Raw genomic sequence first — 20,045 nt, forward strand, 5'->3', positions numbered from 1 at the left:
ACGCGTCACGGCGGCAGGCGGCTCCTCCCGCAGAGCGCGCGGGGCCGCCGGGGAGAGCCGGGCTGCGGGCGGCGCGCAGGGAAGGCGCCCGCGCCGGGCAGGAGGGCAGGCTGGGCGGCCCCTGCTCTGGCCCGCCGCGCCCGCGCCGCGGACACCAGCTCGCCTCTCTCTTGCCGGACGACCCCCGCGGAAGCCGGTCTGGCCCCCGCCTCGCCGTGCGCGCGAAGTTTAGGGGCCACCGGTGGCTCCTGTCTAGAGGCTCAGACTCCTCGGTGTTTCCCGCTGCTCGGTGATAGTGACCTCTGCCCCGGGGCCCAAGAGCCGCGTGGGCCAACGCGCCCGGGCCGGGCCGGTGAAGATGACCCTGCAGTGTGCAGGGAGCAGGACCGCTGGACCGCCAGAGGGATAAGAGCCACCCCAGGAATGACTGGCCTGGTGGGCGTGTGGCTTGGTGTAAACTGGAAACTCAGATAAGTGAAATAAGTATCCAAATAATTTAGGGGAACAACTATGCTTCATTTAGCATTATTTGAACAGTTTTCTACTTTTCTCATCAGCAGAGTTTGGGCCTTTGTGTTTATAGATAGGAGAGAGCTTTCACAAATTGGCAGATCCTGGCAGAAATTTCCTTTCCACGCATCTTTTTAGATTTACTAACTGTATATATATCTTATTGATTGATTCTTTGCATTACCGTTAATCTCCAGGTTAGCTGAGGGCACACTTTACAGCTTCTTATTACTCTTTCTTATTCTTTAATTATAGAAGTTGCATTTTAGACCCATATTTATCTCTTTTTTTCCAGATAGGATAAAGAGAGGTACAGAAGGTGAATTACATGATTCAATGGGTGTGGAGTAAAGTGGTCAAGATTTTGAAGTAGAGTGGGTTTTTTTTTTTGGTCCCACAACACTGCTGTAATTTAAGTTTTATCAGATATCACTTGAAGATAGACTCAAACAACTATTTGAAGATTCCTATGTACATAACACGCTTCAGATTTTGAGGCAATGATCTATACTGCAGACCATATGATTCCAGAGAATTTGCCACAAATCTATGAACAAATAAACTTCCAAAGGTAATGAGAGAAACTGGGATTTATATGTGGCTTCCCTAAATTCAGAGACTATTTCCTTATATTTTAAAATGATACTCAAAGATTTAGCCCACAGGTAAAGGTAGGAATATTCATTTTTAATGTCAATTACCACAGTATGGCCTTCTCCTTCTGAAAGAAAATGGATTGCGAATCCAATACTTTTTTACTTCAAAACATAATAATCCTACAGAACTTTCTAAACAATGGTTCTCAGTGGTATATGGAAATGGATATAAAATACAGTAAATACAAATCAACACATTGCCAATGGTCCTTTATACTTTTCACTGTGATCCACACACAAAGCAATCCACACAATAAGGCACAAAGAAGTTCCTCCCTTGTAACAAAATCAACAAATGATCAGTGTATCTCTTAATTAAAGCCATATTCACAGTGCTGAAAAATTTTTCAGACAAAAGGAGGTTTTGTGTCAATAAACTCCAAGTGGAATGACATTCTCATTTTAGAGACAAATACCTGGCTATCACCATATTTCAACTTTTTTTCCTTTAAAAAAACAAACATCTGGGATCCATTACATTTCCAGGATAAATCTGTCCTCCTGCTGTGAAGAACACACACACACACACAGACCACCTCCCACAGATATTTTAAGATAAGAAGGTGGGTGAGCCACATTCAACTGATAAGAGGTTGGGTATTTTGCCTTTATAATCTGAGGGCTGCAACTTAATTGCTGGATTTCTTAGAAAACTAGAGGACGTAAATATATTCACAAACTATTAAAGGACTTTTTCATTTAATTTTAAGGGCATACTCTAAGGCCGATCACTTTGATTAATCATATCACCTATAGATACAGATCATATCCCCATTTTCCATTACGTTTCCAATTTCTTTTAAGTTTATACTGTATAAGAAAAGTCATTGAATGGCCATCTAAATGTCTAGCTGATGTTTATGCCTTTATAAAAAGTTTCATGTAAATAAATTTTTCAAATAGAGAAAGTTTTTTGTTAGACTATGGGTTCTAATATTTTGTTTGGAAATATGATTCTGCTCATGCAAATAGGGCAAGTATTTTGTTCATCTGTTTTATCTATAATGTAGAGATTATGAGCACAAGCTTTGGAATTGGTCAGACCCATGTTTATTTTATTTTATTTTTTTTTAAGATTTTATTTATTTTATTTTTTCCCTCCAAAGCCCCAGTAGATAGGTGTATGTCATAGCTGCACATCCTTCTAGTTGCTGTATGTGGGACTCGGCCTCAGGATGGACGGAGAAGTGGTGCCTCGATGCGCACCGGGATCCGAACCCGGGCCGCCAGCATCGCAGCGCGCGCACTTAACCACCAAGCCACAGGGCCGGCCCAAGACCCATGTTTAAATTCTGGCTCTGCCACTTTCTACTTTCGACACATTATTTCACCTCTTGAGCACTGGATGCATCAATAACATGAAGATGATAATAGTACTTTTTCCTCCTCAGTAAAAGAGAGATAATAATGGTGCTTATCTCATGAAATTGAGGCTCAAGTGAACTTAGTAGAATGCTGGAACATAATAGCAATTGACTGCTATTGTCATCATCATTATTAGCTATAACAGATATAAAAATGCCAGTGTTTTAGGGGCCGGCCTTGTGGCCTAGTGGTTAAATTCAGTGCACTCTGCTTTGGCAGCCTGGGTTCTCAGGTTCGAATCCTGGGCACAAACCTACACCACTGGTCAGCCATGCTGTGGCGGTGACCCACATACAAAATAGAGGAAGACTGGCACAGATGTGAGCTGAGGGCTAATCTTCCTCAAGCAAAAAAAAAAGAGGAAGATTGGCAACGGATGTTAGCTCAGGGTGAATCTTTCTCAGAAAAAAAAAATGCCAATATTTTATATTTCATTTGTACTAGCATAAGGAATGGTCAAATTTTAGAGTTTTGGTTTTTTTGTAGAAGTCCTAAAAGTAACAAGAAAAAAATCATAAGAGAAATACTAAGGTATCGTTATGTTCAGAATTTTAGGAAATTGGATTGGCAATACTATAAACTGTTGATCCAAATATTAAAAAAAAAAAAAGACATAACCAGGTAATTTTTTTCTAGATAATATATTCCAATGAGATAAGTGCTTGGTTTTCATCCTCTATTTTTCAAAATGGAAAACCTCTTCTCTAAAATAGTGCCTGATATGGAATCATTATGACTTGTTATATAATAATCGGGTACTCTGTTATTTGTAGTTCTTTTATTGTAACTTTGGAAGAGTTGAGGAGCATGACAATACAAGAAATATAACTTCTCTTAGGGAGAAAAATTGAAAAATGGCAATCACAGGACTTGAATAACTTCTATTCATAAGTCAGCTGGTAATGGAAGTGAGGGCCAGTATTCATTAGAATATTTGTTTGTTAGCAGATAAATCGCCAGTACTAGAGAGGTAAGAATAATGCTACCAACTACTTGATTACAAAAGCAAAGATGTTTTTTTGATTCATATTATTTGCATTGCTTTTATAGCACATTTTCCTTCATTCTACTACGGATTTATCTACTTAAGTGGGTCAGACATCATGAATTGTTGCTATAGTTTCCAGCTATGTTGATACACCAACTGCAGCATCCCACAACTTCGAAAAAAAGAAAACCATTTTTATGGGAAAGTAGTTTAAGACGTAATCCTAGCCATGAACTGGTCCAGAAAATAATTAACAAGAAAAGCCTGCTATAAAAACAGGTAAGAATATGGGGGTTGGGCCTCGTGGTGTAGTAATTGGGTTCCCGAGTTCTGCTTCAGCAGCCTGGGGTTTGAGGCCTGGATCCTGGGCATGGACCTGTGCACTGCTTATCCAGCCATGCTGTGGCGGAACCCACATACAAAAATAGAGGAAGATTGGCCATAGATGTTAGTTCAGGGACAATCTTCCTCACCAAAAAAAAAAAATAGGTAAGAATATGGGAATTAAAGTGACCAATTTATTGAATTTTCTGAGCAAAATAATTTAATAAAACACAAAGCAACCCAAGATATGGTTAGAAAAACTCAGAGTCTCACAGGAACTGAAATTGAGACCGGTTTATACTGCCTTAGCACAAAGCCGAATGAACCTGTTTCTTAGATCTGGAAAGTGGTTCAGAGAGGGGTCATATTGTGTGTTGGGGGTGGGAGTGGTTCAAGCTCAACATCTTTCTTGTGCCAGATTGGCCATGTTCAAACTCAAGCTGAAATGCCTAAAGTTCAGTGTGTCTTGTAATAAAGAGAAAACTATTTTAGAGCAAGACTACATTAGGGTCAAACGCAAGGCTTTTCAGATCACAGGACTTTCTCACTTTCTATATTAGACTCATGAGAAAAACCAAACGGAAGTGTTAGGAGATCAGAACCCTTAAGCTGCTAGCATGAGCTTTTTGATAAAAAGTAGCTAGAAATTACTTTAAATCTTGCTAAAACCATTAATTACGTAAACTAAAGCTATTATCCTTCCCTATTAGGGAAATCACATTGTCTTCCAGTCTAGTTCTTATGGGTATCAAGAACAATATATAAATTGCTCCTTTTTTTCTCTCTCATTTTCTCTTTCTTTTTTCTGTCCCTCGTTTGGATAGTCTGTTGCATACATAAACTATGTCTGTTAATAGTTGACAATAACTTATTTACATAAGTTGTGTCAGCAGTTATCATGTTCCTCAGAGAATCTTATTAGGCCTTTGAGCTCAAACCTACTAAGCAGACTTTGAAGATAATAATTATTTTAGTTGCTTATCAGGAGGGAATAACAGCTTTTCTTAAACACTATTCATTTGGTGACTCACTTATTTACTGTCAATTATGTGCAATTAATGATTGAACCCATTTCAAAAGCAAAGGCTTAAAAGCCTGTGCTTAAAGAGGTGCGTTGCTGTTATTTCCTCCACTAATTCTCTAAGGAATCTGTGTCTGGCTCAACCAGATGTGTCAAAGACTTAAATAGACTTTAAGGGATTATAACTCTGCATATACTGGAAGACCCATAAATTCCCTAGATTTTCTAGAATAAACAATCCCAATTCTTTTAACTTTTTATCACACTTTTTTTTTTAATGTTGTATGACTCTCATACAAATTCTTTCCAAATTCTCCACATTCTTTAGATGAGATGCCCAGTATGAGACATGGAACTCTATAAAGGATCGGGTAAGTCCTTAGCATAGTGAGAGCATTGTCTCTCATCTCTTCAATTCACACACCTATAATGCAACCTAGAATTATTCTTGCATTTAAAATTACATTTCATCATTATCATATTTTAAAATCTGAACTTTAAATACTTGTTTAGCTTACTTATATTTCTCAAATTATATTTAGGAGGTTGTTTTGATTATCCTATTGAATTCCTCTGCACTTATTTTACTAAAATTATATTTTTCCTGGGTAATTTTGATTTTCATCATATCTGTTAAGACAAAAGACATCCAAAGTGGAGGATGCACATCCTAGGGGTGTTCAAGACAATCTACTACAGTTCAGAAAGAAAATAGCCCAATGGCTATTTGTTTTATCTAAAAAGAAAGAAATTAAGCTTAATTATTTTTTTTTTTTTTAAAGATTTTATTTATTCAGTTTTTTCCCCCCAAAGCCCCAGTAGATAGTTGTATGTCATAGGTTCACATCCTTCTAGTTGCTGTACATGGGACTCGGCCTCACGTTGGATGGAGAAGGGGTGCCTCGGGGCGCTCCCGGGATCCGAACCCGGGCCGCCAGCATCAGAGCGCGCGCACTTAACCGCTAAGCCACGGAGCCGGCCCTAAGCTTAATTATTTAACATACATATTGACACCGGCATGCTCACACAGTCCTTTGTCAGTCAGTCATACGGATGCTCTGTGAGGTGTCCTGAGAAGGGTAGGCTTCCACCTGAAGGGAAACTCTCATTCATCCACCACCAGTGTATTGCAGTTTTGTATAGTATGGGAGATGATTGAGGTTAATTTTGTAAAAACAAATCCTTTCAATAAAATCTATATAATACTTTGTACTGAGATAGGGACTAATTGTGGAAACTCTTTATCTTCCATCAAAGTATTCAAGATACTTGGGATTAAAAGCATAGCTCCTGGATAACACACTGCCTGGTTCTGACCATAGTTCTGTCATCACCAGCCATGTAACCCTGGGCAAGTTACTTAACGTCTCTGGGGTTCAATTTCTTCATCTGTAAAATGGAGATCATTATAAGTATCTACTGTGCTGGGTTGTGCTGAGGGTGATGTGAATTAATATATATAAATCTTACCACCAAAATAAGCTCTACACAAGCACTAGTTGTTACTGTTTCTTAAAAGAATAGTTGAATATCAATGCATTTTCCTCTGACAAAAATACAAGGGATCCACATTTCCCTACGTCTTCTGTGAGTAGTACTTTCCCTTACAAGTAAAGTTTTGGCAATGAGTGAGAGAATAACTCCATTCACCCTCCACTTTAAAGAGTGTACATGTGTTTTGAAAGAAATACTTTGGAGAGAATGTTTTGAAAATGATATTTGGAAATGTTTCCATTAGTATGTAATTTTATTGCAAAAAGAACAGTGTGTATGTGTCCTATTAAAACTCTAGTATATGCACACCTAAAAATTTTGGAAACATAATTTTCTATTTATTTAAATATTTTTCAAATAATGAATTTCAGTGGGTCTTAAATTTATCTGTCGCAAAGGTAAAGTGCAATGCTTTTAAATTAGTTTGCAAGAATTGCTGATTGTGGGCTGGCCCTGTGGCTTGGTGGTTAAGTGCGTGCGCTGCGATGCTGGTGGCCTGGGTTCGGATCCCGGGTGCGCATCGAGGCACCACTTCTCCGTTCATCCTGAGGCCGAGTCCCGCATACAGCAACTAGAAGGATGTGCAGCTACGACATACAACTATCCACTGTGGCTTTGGGGGGAAAAAATAAAATAAATAAAATCTTTAAAAAAAAAAAAAAAAAGAATTGCTGATTGATAGCAGAGAAAATAGAAATTTACTAGTTAAACTTCAACAAAAACCTTTGCAGAACTGGTTGATGAGATTGAAAAAGAAAATGAGTACTTTAATAGGTATAGCCAACAACCATGCATTTCTTCCATTTAAATCTAAATATCTTTTTGAAATATCTTTTTTAGCTATGATAGCTATTAAAATGTACTATTAAAATAAACGTAAACTTATAACCAGATCTTCGAATCACTATATCACAAAGTGTTAAACCAAGATTTTAAAAAAGTAATAAAGTACTGAGTAATAAAGCATCAAGTGAAGCAAAAAGGCTCTTACTTTATTAATAAAATACCATTAAATTATTTTAAATATATTGATTACTTCATCTTTTTAAATTGGGGGTTTATATCTTACAATGTGTACAATATATTAGTATAGGAGGTCACAAATACGTAATTTATACGTGGGTGTGCTGCTGAAACATTTTTTTTTTTTTTTTTTTTAAAGATTTTATTTATTCATTTTTTCCCCCCAAAGCCCCAGCAGATAGTTGTATGTCATAGGTTCACATCCTTCTAGTTGCTGTACGTGGGACTCGGCCTCGCGCTGGACGGAGAAGTGGTGCCTCGGGGCGCGCCCGGGATCCAAACCCGGGCCGCCAGCATCAGAGGGCGCGCACTTAACCGCTAAGCCACGGAGCCGGCCCTGCTGAAACATTTTTAAGAATGGGGTGCATACTCAGAAAGCAAGATGTCAGTTATCGTCCACTATCTCTCTTCCTTGTTTTGGTGTTATCTAAGAATTTAATGCCTTTTGTTCTTTTCCTTCTTCATTCAGTAACTATTTGTTGACTACCTAGTGTGTGACAGGTATCTGACGAGGCTCAGGGAGGTAGAAATTAAAAATATCCCCACCTAGCATCAGTAGTTTATGAAACATATAATAAGGAACTATTCCCAAAACTAAACTCCACAGTCTCACCTGCTTCTCAGCTCCTTCCCCTACTCCACTCCCAGGCCTTTACATAGATAATGATCCACTGTGGATTGAGATTTGAATTTGAAACCGGTCATTTGAACACTCACTTCATTTTTATGTAGTTTATTTATTTTTTTTTAATAGATGTTAAGTAAACTTATTGTGGTAAATTTTGCAATATACACATATATTGAATCATTAGATTGTACAACTAAAACAAATACAGTGTTACATGTCAATTGTATCTCAATTAAAAAAAAATTATCCCAAGAATAAAATATTAACGTACATGTTTTATGTATAGAATTTTATATTATAATTTTTCTATTTACTAGCAGTAGAAGAGTAATTTTTTTACTTATAGGAAAAGGAATCATTTTTCTATTTACCAACTTATAATAATAGAAATAGACTTTATTTCGCACTTACTTTTACAATATACCAAGATTGTACTCACAACCTTCTTTATGAAGCTGAGGCTATTATTACTCCAAGCTTGCAAGTAAAGGAACTGAAGTTTAGTGACTTGCCCATGGTCACAGAGCTAAGCCTTCTGAGGTGAAGAAGCCTTGAAGTCTAACTCAAAAGCTGAGACCTCAACCACCCTGGTATTCTTCCTCTTTTTTGGCAAATGGTATGCAGTGTAAATATATGCATTCAATCAGAGTTGTAGACAAAATGACTTTTAGCTTAAAGGCTAGTTTGCCACAGTTTGTTTAAATGTGAACAAAATGTGTGTTTAAGCCCTCGTGTTTTAAATAATCAGAATCTCAATTTCAGGAAAGTTTCTGTGGAACATCCATCATTGTACCAGAACTTGAAGGAGCTCTTTATTTGAAAGAAGATGGCAAGAAATCCTGGAAAAGGCGCTACTTTCTTTTATGGGCTTCTGGAATTTATTATGTACCCAAAGGAAAGACAAAGGTCAGAAAGAAAAAAAAAAAACCTTAGCAAAAAAGCATTTCATGAGAGTGAAACTAAAGAAATCCTCAGGTGGCAATTTAAATACCCTCTTTTGCTGTGAGATTCATGTTACTATAACATTTGTACAAATACATACTCTATTAGGACAGAATCACAGAAATCCTGTCGAATTTTTCCATAGCTCTCTCTTGAAAGTGAAGAATTTTATCTATTTTAAGGCCAGGTTTCAAAAATTATGGCAGAAGCACTTTTCTAGAGATTAATTTGTTACTTTGCATATCTACTTCTCAGGATGTTTTTTCCCCTGTATTTACTCTCTTCTTCTATAGTCATTATAGTAAAACTTCTTTTATCTGGAATCACACAAATATGTCATGACAGATCTTCATTTAGATTTTAGCCCTTCTACTCTGAACATTTAAATTGTTCTCTGATGGGCCGGCCCTGTGGCTTGGTGGTTAAGTGCGCGCGCTGCAATGCTGGCGGCCCGGGTTCGGATCCCGGGTGCGCATCGAGGCACCACTTCTCCGTCCATCCTGAGGCCGAGTCCCACATGCCGCAACTAGAAGGATGTGCAGCTATGACATACAACTATCTGCTGGGGCTTTGGGGGGAAAAATAAAATAAATAAAATCTTTAAAAAAAAAAAAAAAAAAAAAAAAAAAAAAATAAATAAATTGTTCTCTGAGGTGTACTATATCCATTTCCCTGCCTAATTTAGCAGAGTATCTTAGACATCATTTAACTTCTACTTGGTAAAACTGAGGATTATTGCATCAAATCTGTAAGCATATAGTAAATTCTTTGTCTTTGAAATGTAATTTTAACGCTCCTTCTGACCATTAGCTTTCTCTAAGGCTTTTCTTTTCTTTTCTTTTTTAATTTTTTGTTTATTGCAGTAACATTGATTTATAACATTGTATAAATTTCAGGTGTACATCATTATACTTCTATTTCTGCATAGATTACAGTATGTTCACCACCCAAATACTAATTACAACCCGTCACCACACACATGTGCCGAATTATCCCTTTCACCCTCCTCCATCCCCCCTTCCCCTCTGGTAACCACTAATTCAATCTCTGTCTCTATGTGTTTGTTTATTGTTGTTATTATCTACTACTTAATGAAGGAAATCATACAGTATTTGACCTTCTCCCTCTGATTTATTTCACTTTGCATAATGCCGTCAATGTCCATCCATGTTGTCACAAATGGCTGGATTTCATCGTTTCTTATGGCTGAGTAGTATTCCATTGTGTATATATACCACATCTTCTTTATCCATTCGTCCCTTGATGGGCAGTTAGGTTGCTTCCAAGTCTTGGCTATTGTGAATAACGCTGCAATGAACACAGGGGTGCATGTATCTTTACGCATTGGTGTTTTCAAGTTCTTTGAATAAATACCCAGCAGTGGAATAGCTGGATCATATGGTAGTTCTATCCTTGATTTTTTGAGGAATCTCCATACTGTTTTCCATAGTGGCTGCACCAGTTTGCGCTCCCACCAGCAGTGTATGAGAGTTCCCTTCTCTCCACATCCTCTCCAACACTTGCTGTTTCCTGTCTTGTTAATTATAGCCATTCTGACGGGCGTGAGGTGATATCTCATTGTAGTTTTAATTTGCATTTCCCTGATAGTTAATGATTTTGAACATCTTTTCATGTGTCTGTTGGCCATCTGTATATCTTCTTTGGAGAAATGTCTGTTCAGGTCTTTTGCCCATTTTTTAATTGGGTTGTTAGTTTTTTTGTTGTTGAGATGCATGAGTTCTTTATATATTTTGGAGATTAAGCCCTTATCAGATGTATGGTTTGCAAATATCTTCTCCCAATTGTTAGGTTGTCTTTTCGTTTTGTTGATGGTTTCCTTTGCTGTGCAGAAGCTTTTTAGTTTGATGTAGTCTCATTTGTTTATTTTTTCTATTGTTTCTCTTGCCCGGTCAGACATGGTGCTTGAAAATATGTTGCTAAGACCGATGTCGAAGAGCGTCCTGCCTATGTTTTCTTCTAGAAGTTTCATAGTTTCAGGTCGTATATTCAAGTCTTTAATCCATTTGGAGTTAATTTTTGTGTATGGTATAAGGTAAGGGTCTACTTTCATTTTTTTGCATATGGCTATCCAGTTTTCCCAACACCATTTGTTGAAGAGACTTTCTTTTCTCCATTGTATGTTCTTGGCTCCTTTGTCAAAGATTAGCTGTCCATAGATGTGTGGGTTTATTTCTGGGCTTTCGATTCTATTCCATTGATCTGTGTGTCTGTTTTTGTGCCAGTACCATGCTGTTTTGGTTACTATAGCTTTGTAATATATTTTGAAATCAGGGAGTGTGATACCTCCAGCTTTGTTCTTTTTTCTCAGGATTCCTTTACCTATTCGGGGTTTTTTGTTGTTCCATATAAATTTTAGGATTCTTTGTTCTATTTCTGTGAAAAATGTTGTTGGAACTTTGATAGGGATTGCATTGAATCTATAGATGGCTTTAGGAAGTATGGACATCTTAACTATGTTAATTCTTCCAATCCAAGAGCGTGGAATATCTTTCCATTTCTTTGTGTCTTCTTCAATTTCTTTCAGCAATGTTTTATAGTTTTCTGTGTACAGCTCTTTCACCTCTTTGGTTAAGTTTATTCCTAGGTATTTTATTCTTTTTGTTGCAATTGTAAATGGGATGGTATTCTTAATTTCTCTTTCTGCTACTTCGTTGTTAGTGTATAGAAATGCAACTGATTTTTGTATGTTGATTTTGTATCCTGCAACTTTACCATATTCGTTTATTACTTCTAAAAGTTTTCTGGTGGATTCTTTAGGGTTTTCTTTATATAAAATCATGTCATCTGCAAATAGTGACAGTTTCACTTCTTTCTTTCCAATTTGGATCCCTTTTATTTCTTTCACTTGCCTGATTGCTCTGGCTAGGAATTCCGGTACTATGTTAAATAGGAGTGGTGACAGTGGGCATCCTTGTCTGGTTCCTGTTCTTAGAGGGATAGCTTTTAGTTTTTCACCATTGAGGATGATATTAGCTGTGGGTTTCTCATATATGGTCTTTATTATGTTGAGGTACTTTCCTTCTATACCCATTTTATTTAGAGTTTTTATCATAAATGATGCTGTATCTTGTCAAATGCTTTCTCTGCATCTATTGAGATGATCATGTGATTTTTATTCTTCATTTTATTAATGTGGTGTATCAAGTTGATTGATTTGCGAATGTTAAACCATCCCTGCATATCTGGAATAAATCCCACTTGATCATGGTGTATAATCTTTTTAACGTATTGTTGTATGCGATTTGCTAGTATTTTGTTGAGGATTTTTGCATCAATGTTCATCAGTGATATTGGCCTGTAATTTTCTTTTTTCGTGTTGTCCTTGTCTGGTTTTGGTATCAGGGTAATGTCAGCTTCGTAGAATGAGTTAGGGAGCTTCCCCCCCTCCTCAATGTTTTGGAAGAGTTTGAGAAGGATATGTATTAAGTCTTCTTTGAATGTTTGGTAGAATTCACGAGTGAAGCCATCTGGTCCTGGACTTTTATTTTTGGGGAGGTTTTTGATTACTGTTTCGATCTCCTTACTGGTGATTGGTCTATTCAAATTCTCTACTTCTTCTTGATCCAGTTTTGGAAGGTTGTATGATTCTAAGAATTTATCCATTTCTTCCAGATTGTCGAATTGGTTGGCATATAGCTTTTCATAGTATTCTCTTATAATCTTTTGTATTTCTGAGGTGTCTGTTGTAATTTCTCCTCTTTCAGTTCTGATTTTACTTATTTGTGCCTTCTCTCTTTTTTTCTTGGTGAGTCTAGCTAAAGGTTTGTCAATTTTGTTTATCTTTTCAAAGAACCAGCTCTTGGTTTTATTAATTTTTTCTATTATTTTTTTGGTCTCTATTTCATTTATTTCTGCTCTGATTTTTATTATTTCCCTTCTTCTACTGATTTTGGGCTTTGTTTGTTCTTCTTTTTCCAGTTCCTTTAGGTGCATTGTTAGATTGTTTATTTGAGATTTTTCTTGTTTGTTGAGATAGGCCTGTATTGCTATAAACTTCCCTCTCAGAACTGCTTTTGCTGTATCCCATAAATTCTAGTATGTCATATTTTCATTTTCATTTGTCTCCAGGTATTTTTTGATTTTTTCTTTGACCCAGTCGTTGTTCAGTAGCATTTTGTTTAATCTCCCCGTATTTGTGGCTTTTCTGATTTTCTTCCTATAGTTGATTTCTAGTTTCATACCGTTGTGGTCAGAAAAGATGCTTGGTATTATTTCAATCTTAAATTTATGGAGGGCCAGCTCTGTGGCTTAGCGGTTAAGTGCGCGTGCTCTGATGCTGGCGGCCCGGGTTCGGATCCCGGGCGCGCCCCGAGGCACCACTTCTCCGTCCAACGCAAGGCCGAGTCCCACATACAGCAACTAGAAGGATGTGAACCTATGACATACAACTGTCTACTGCGGCTTTGGGGGGAAAAAAAATGAATAAATAAAATCTTTTAAATTTATGGAGACTTGTTTTGTGGCCTAATATGTGATCAATCCTGGAGAATGTTCCATGTGCATTTGAAAAGAATGTGTATTCTTCGGTTTTTGGATGGAATGCTCTGTATATGTCTACTAGGTCCTTCTGTTCTAGTGTATCATTTAAGGCCAATGTTTCCTTATTGATCTTCTGTTTGGATGATCTATCCATTGGTGTTAGTGGAGTGTTAAAGTCCCCTACTATTATTGTGTTACTGTCTATTTCTGTTTTTATGTCTGTTAATAATTGCTTTTTATATTTAGGTGCCCCTACATTGGGTGCGTAGATATTTACAAGTGTTATATCCTCTTGTTGGATTGTTCCCTTGATCATTATGTAATGCCCTTCTTTGTCTCTTTTTACAGTTTTTGTTTTCAAGTCTATTTTGTCTGATATGAGTACTGCTACCCCAGCTTTCTTTTTATTGCTATTTGCATGGAGTATCTTTTTCCATCCCTTCACTTTCAGTTTGTGAATGTCTTTAGGTCTGAAGTGTGTCTCTTGTATGCAGCATATATATGGGTCTTGTTTTTTTATCCAGTCAGCCACCCTATGCCTTTTAATTGGAGCATTTAGTCCATTGACGTTTAAAGTAGCTATTGATAAGTATGTACTTACTGCCATTTTTTAACTTTTTTCTTCTCAGTGTTTTAGTAGTCCTTCTGTGTTCCTGTCTTCTTCTATACAGAATTGATGGTCTCTTTAGTTTGACCTCTGTCTGAAAGCTCTACTCTTTAACTCCCCTCCTCCCTCCTTTTATGTTTTTGATATCATATCTAACCTCTTTTTACCCTCTTATCATGGAAATAGATAATTTTTCCTATTTGTGGTCTTCTCTTTTCCCCTTAAATCAGTCCCTTTAACATTTCTTGTAGCACTGGTTTCTTGGTGACAAACTCCTTTAATTTTTGCTTGTCTGGGAAATTTTTGATCTCTCCTTCCATTTTGAATGATAACGTTGCTGGGTAGAGTATTCTTGGCTGTACGTTTTTTCCTTTTAGCACTTTAAATATATCGTGCCATTCTCTTCTAGCCTGTAAGGTTTCTGCTGAGAAGTCAGCTGATAGCCTTATGGGGTTTCCTTTGTATGTAACTTGACTTTCTCTTGCGGCTTTTAGGATTCTCTCTTTATCTTTAATTCTGGACATTTTGATTATGATGTGTCTTGGTATGGGCCTCTTTGGGTTTATCTTGTTTGGGGCTCTCTGTGCTTCCTGTACTCGAATGTCTGTTTCCTCCCTTAGGTTAGGGAAGTTTTCACCTATTATTTCTTGAAATAGATTCTCTGCCCCTTTGTCTCGCTCTTCTCCTTCCAGGACACCTATAACACGGATGTTAGTGCGCTTGATGTTGTCCCAGAGGTCCCTTAGACTGTCCTCACTCTTTTTAATTCTTTTCTCTTTTACCTGTTCAGCTTGGGTAATTTCTTCTAGTCTTTCGTCCAGCTCACAGATCCGTTCTTCTGTATCCTCTACTCTGCTTTTGAGTCCCTCTAGTGAATTTTTCATTTCCAGTATTGTATTCTTCATTTCTAATTGGTTCTTTGTTATATCTTCCATTTCTTTGTTGACATTCTCACTGAGTTCATCTATTCTTCTCCCCAGATCAGTAAGCATTCTTAACACTCTTAGTTTGAACTCTCTGTCTGGTAGGTTGCTCATTTCTGTTTCACTTAGTTCCTTTTCTGGGGTTTTGTCCTGTTCCCTTACTTGGAATGTATTCCTTTGCCTCCTCATTTTGCCTTTTTCCCTGTGCTTGTGTCTGTGTATTAGGTAGGTCAGCTACGTCTCCTGCTCTTTGATAGGTGACCTTATGTAAGTGATGGCTTAGGAGGCCTGCAGTGTTCTTCCCTCAGTTCTCAATGTTCCAGGGGTGTCCCCTATGTGGGCTACGTGTGTCCTGTTGTGGCCTGTTTGCTCTCCCTGTAGGCACCCAGGGAGGCCGAGTTATGCTCCTGCCCAGCTGTTGTAATGCTCAGCTGCTTGTAGTTGTTGTGGGCCCTTCAGTCTCTTTATCAGGTGTGGGGAGCCCCAGCACAGTTGGCTGCAAGTTCTAATACCACATTTGTGTTGCAGTATTTCTTTTAAGTGAGTAGGCCCCCAGGGTGGCAGGTTGTTAGGCTCAGGGCCTTACAATTGCTATAAGCCTCCAGCCTTTAAGTCTATTGTCAGCTCTCTGAGGATTGCCGCTGGGTGGGGCTGGCCTCAGGCACAGGAGCACCCAGTTGTTTCAGGCTTTGGAAGGTGGGGCAAACCCCCTATGTGGGTCTTTAAGAAGCACAAGTCTTCTGCAGCTGACAAGCCCTGCTGCCCATAGGTCCACACACACAGTCAAGGCAGTCCTGCCCCGTGTGCGCGCCCCGACCTCCCGAAGCGGACCCAGTCTCTCCACAGCGGGAGCCCCACACTCTCCACCTGCTCCTTGTGCACGTCCCGCCCCACTGAAGTTGGTTCAGTTGCCAGGCTGCAGAGAATACAGTCACCAATCTATGCAGGCCCACAAGTTGCCCGAGGGCTTGTTGTTGGGTGGGGCCAGTCTCTAAGGTGGGCTGCCTGCCCTGGCTGAGCTGGATTAAATCGGTGCTCTAGCGGGTGTGGCAGACCTGGGCTAGCAGGCCTCAGTGAGAACTCCAATGGCGTCTGTGGCAGCACGCCCACACCAGGCCACAACAATGGCCGCGGCCAATGTCCCAGTCCCTGGAGAGGTCTCACCCCTCACCGAGATGCACACAGGGCCTATTAGGTGAGTCTCTTTTCACCAAAGCACTGTGCACCTTTCTCTCTGGTGATTTTAGGTTGCCTTCTGAAACTGGTGAGTTTGCCCGTGGGCCGTTTAAGAGCCGGTTTTAGTTTCTTTGTGAACCGGGTTTTCTGGGGGTGCTCCCCAATGTTTTAGTAGCAGGCACAGTCAGATATTATGCCGCTCTTCTCGATTGTGCTGGGTCCACAAAATGCCCACAGCGCGGGTGCTCTCCGGCTCAGGGCCCGGCGGCTCCCGGGCGGCTGTGAAGCTGGCGGCTTGTGAAGGCGGCGTTTTTCCTCTCCAGAAGGGAGTTTCTGCCTCCTCTACCTCAGTTAGGATTGTCCGTTGTTGCAGGAGTTCCTCTTATCCAGTTTTCAGTTCTGTCTCAGGGGTAATTTTTCCACGAGTAGTTGTAAATTGGCTGTGTCCGCGGGAGGAGGTGAGTTCAGAGTCTGCCTACGCCGCTATCTTGACTTCCTCCCCACTATGTAGTTTAAATAAACGATTTATGACTTACTTATTTTCTCTTCTAGAGATCTACAAGGTGCTTTTAATGCAATCATATGCGAATATAAATATTACTGATTCAACAAACATTTCCTCTGCAAAGCACTGTGTTAAGACAGACGGAAGGTTCAAGGTACAAAGATATACTATGCTTTCAAGAGGATTTTATATCCTTGATATAACATGAGAAAATGAGGAAAACTCCTTAATTTTTTCCTTATGCCCATTAAATTCCTATTAAATGTATTGCTCAATACACTGCATTTTTAATTATCTTACCACTTCTGCCTGTGTTGTGTTTTTTCAAGTCTAGTACCATACTGTTTGAAAGTATTGCAGGCATGTTATTTGGTTTCAATCACCTCTTTCAAATTTCATCTTGTTCCTTGTAATTTCAACCCATGATTGGGATAAATTTTTTAAATTGTTACTTATTTGCATTGGAGAAGAATCATATGAAAATCAGGTAGAGGAAAATACTTCTGGAAACTAAGATCATAGAAATTAAAATTCCCTACATGTCTAAAATGGAATCCTATACCATCTCCCTAAATAGCAAGAAAATGTGATGATTTGAGGTATTCAAGGTAAGAAACTGGATCACATGACTTCCCGGGGTCTCCTTTACTTTTAAACTGTGCAAATAAGCTAAGTCAAAGCTCACAGCCTCTGGAGGAACTTATACCTGTCGGACTTTTTAAAAGCAAGCAGTACTAATAGTTCAGAAACTTGGGACATGGTATGAAAAGTCAAAATTAGTTATAAAAGTCTGTCATAATATAAAATTCAATTTAGAAAAATATAAGTAGCACATTAAGGCAATGAAGATACAATATTTTTATTTGAATTTTAACTGATGTATACTCTTTGGGCTATCCCTCCCACAGAAAAATCCAATTTTCACTATAATAATAATTTTCTTAGAAAATAGAAATAAAAATACAATTTGAACAAATTTCAGTACAGTGTAGTGACTAAGGACATGGCTTTAGAGGAAAACAGCCCTGGGTTTGAATCTCACTCTGCTATTTACCTGCTCTGGACCCAGGCACATTTCCTAACTCCCCAGCCTCAGGTTTCTCATTTGTAAAAGTAGTTCCTACTTCATAGGGTTGTTGTGAGAATTAAGTGAGATAATCACAGAGTAAGAACACAATACATGGTAAAATTTTAAATTATATATATCTATATATAATATACGTAAATTACCTATATATTACATATATAAAATACATACCCATTATGACAGGCAGAATGATGGCCCCCCAAAGACATCCACATCCTAGTCCCTGGAACCTGTAAATATGTTACATTTTTCATGGCAAAGAATTAAGGTTGCAAATGGAATTAAGGTTATTAATCAGTTGACCTTAAGATAGGAAGAATATCCTGGATTTTCTGGGAAGGTCCAGTGTAATCACAAGGGTCCTTAAGAGTGGAAGAGGGAGGCAATAGAAGAGAGTCAGAGAAAGAGATGTGGCCACGGAAGAATGGTCAGAGAGATGCAACACTGCTGCCTTTGAAGGTGGAGAAAGGGGCCATGAGCCAAGGAATGTGGGTGGCCTCTAGAAACTGGAAAAGGCAAGGAAATGGATTCACTTCTAGAGCCTCCAAAAAAGAATGCAGCCCAGCTGACACATAGATTTTAGCCCAGTAACACTGATGTCTGACTTCTAACCTATAGAACTATAAAATAATATATTTCTGTTGTTTTAAGTGTCTAAGTTTGTGGTAATTTGTTATAGCAGCAGATAGAAAACAAATTAGATATTTGTCAGGAGCCCTACAAAAGGTGCAGGTAAGTGTGAGCATATGGAGAATTGTCTTTTTATTCCCAGTTTTGGAAAGCATGCTAACTCACAAACTTTTTCATTTTTGTTTTCTTTATATAATTAATTGCAAGAGTCTGATTTACCATAGGATTATCCTCCAGCATATAGTGCTATTGGCTAACAGCTTAACCCATTATGATTCCTTAATGATGGCAGCTGACAATTATAGGAAATAAATTTTACTTAAGTCCTATCTAGTTTCTTATGATTTTCTTACTTGTGTCTAGGCACCTGAGAGTATCAGACAAACTAGTTACGAGTTGACAATGTCTGAGACTAACAGGAGTGGCCCTCTCATCTCCCTGAGAGGTGAGATCAGAGGTTGTCAGTGAAGGCTGGCCACACTCACTGAGTGCTTCCTGCCTCTTCTCGGCTCTATCGGAAATGCGTTATGTACATTATTGCCTTTAATCCTCATAACCACTTTATCCCCATTTTACAGATAAAGAAACAGAAGTTCAAGGAGGTGAAATAACCATACCCAGGACACACAGCAGGATACTGGCAGAGCTGAGTCCATTTGATTTGAAGCCCATGATCTTTCTAGAGCACCACAGAGCCTCCAATGTCAGTGGGTGATGCTGGGAGAAAGGCATCACCCAGAAGAGTTTACAAACTCAAATGCCTAAAGTACCTGCAGGACATCACAGATGCTGAGTGTCAGAAGAGGTGAAACTGAGGTGATAAATGGCAACTGACAAACAGTCTTCCTGAGCAGCAAGAGGTACACGCCCTCTCTAAAGAGAACAGCTGACAGCTGCTACCAGCTGATTGTTGCTATGTGAGACTATAGGCCCAATGTTGCCACATCTATTAATTTTTCAATAAAAGCTAACAATATACATTTCAGTGTGAAATGGAATAATTTCAAAATGCTAGGAACAAATTCAGATTTTCTTAAAACACTGTGCAGACCAAATAAGCCACATCTGTCCAGCAAATCTGCCCCATGGGCTGCCAATTTGAGACCACTAATATAGACCCTAGGGATCAATACTGACCCAGGGAGTGGTCTGTAGTCATGCTAGAAGAGAAGACTTGGAAAGGGTTGGACTGAATTTTGATTAAGCTCCTTGAGTGAAGAGGTGCCCTAATCTAAGAACGAGGGAGGTTTATTCTAGGGCACTGAGGCACATCAGAGAAGGGACTATGACTCAACTTTTCCACAGAATCTTCTTTTTTTTTTTTTTTTTGTGAGGGAGATCAGCCCTGAGCTAACATCCGTGCTAATCCTCCTCTTTTTGCTGAGGAAGACTGGCTCTGAGCTAACATCTATTGCCAATCCTCCTCCTTTTTTTTTCCTTCCCCAAAGCCCCAGTAGATAGTTGTATGTCATAGTTGCACATCCTTCTAGTTGCTGTATGTGGGATGCCGCCCCAGCATGGCCGGAGAAGTGGTGCATTGGTGCACGCCCGGGATCCGAACCCAGGCCGCCAGTAGCGGAGCGTGCGCACTTAACCACTACGCCACCGGGCCGGCCCCCACAGAATCTTCTTAAAGAGACCTAGCTAACCAATAATTAAAGCAACT

At 38.9% G+C, this 20,045-nt stretch overlaps 1 long non-coding RNA gene across 2 annotated transcripts; it reads left to right on the forward strand.

Moving 5' to 3' along the window:
* The first annotated feature begins 34 nt into the window (after positions 1–34).
* On the forward strand, positions 35–19,353 carry LOC147913034 (uncharacterized). 2 transcript variants are annotated; one of them, XR_015549243.1, is made up of 6 exons: positions 35–1,081; positions 3,582–3,798; positions 5,193–5,235; positions 8,772–8,915; positions 16,710–16,816; positions 18,958–19,353. It is a non-coding gene; the product is annotated as an uncharacterized LOC147913034 (long non-coding RNA). The 2 variants fall into 2 exon arrangements; XR_015549242.1 differs by having other exon boundaries at positions 38–3,798.
* Positions 19,354–20,045: the final 692 nt, after the last annotated feature.

Source organism: Ceratotherium simum, chromosome 31 (assembly GCF_057802395.1).
Source record: "Ceratotherium simum simum isolate JZ-2026a chromosome 31, ASM5780239v1, whole genome shotgun sequence".
Lineage (NCBI taxonomy): Eukaryota > Metazoa > Chordata > Mammalia > Perissodactyla > Rhinocerotidae > Ceratotherium > Ceratotherium simum.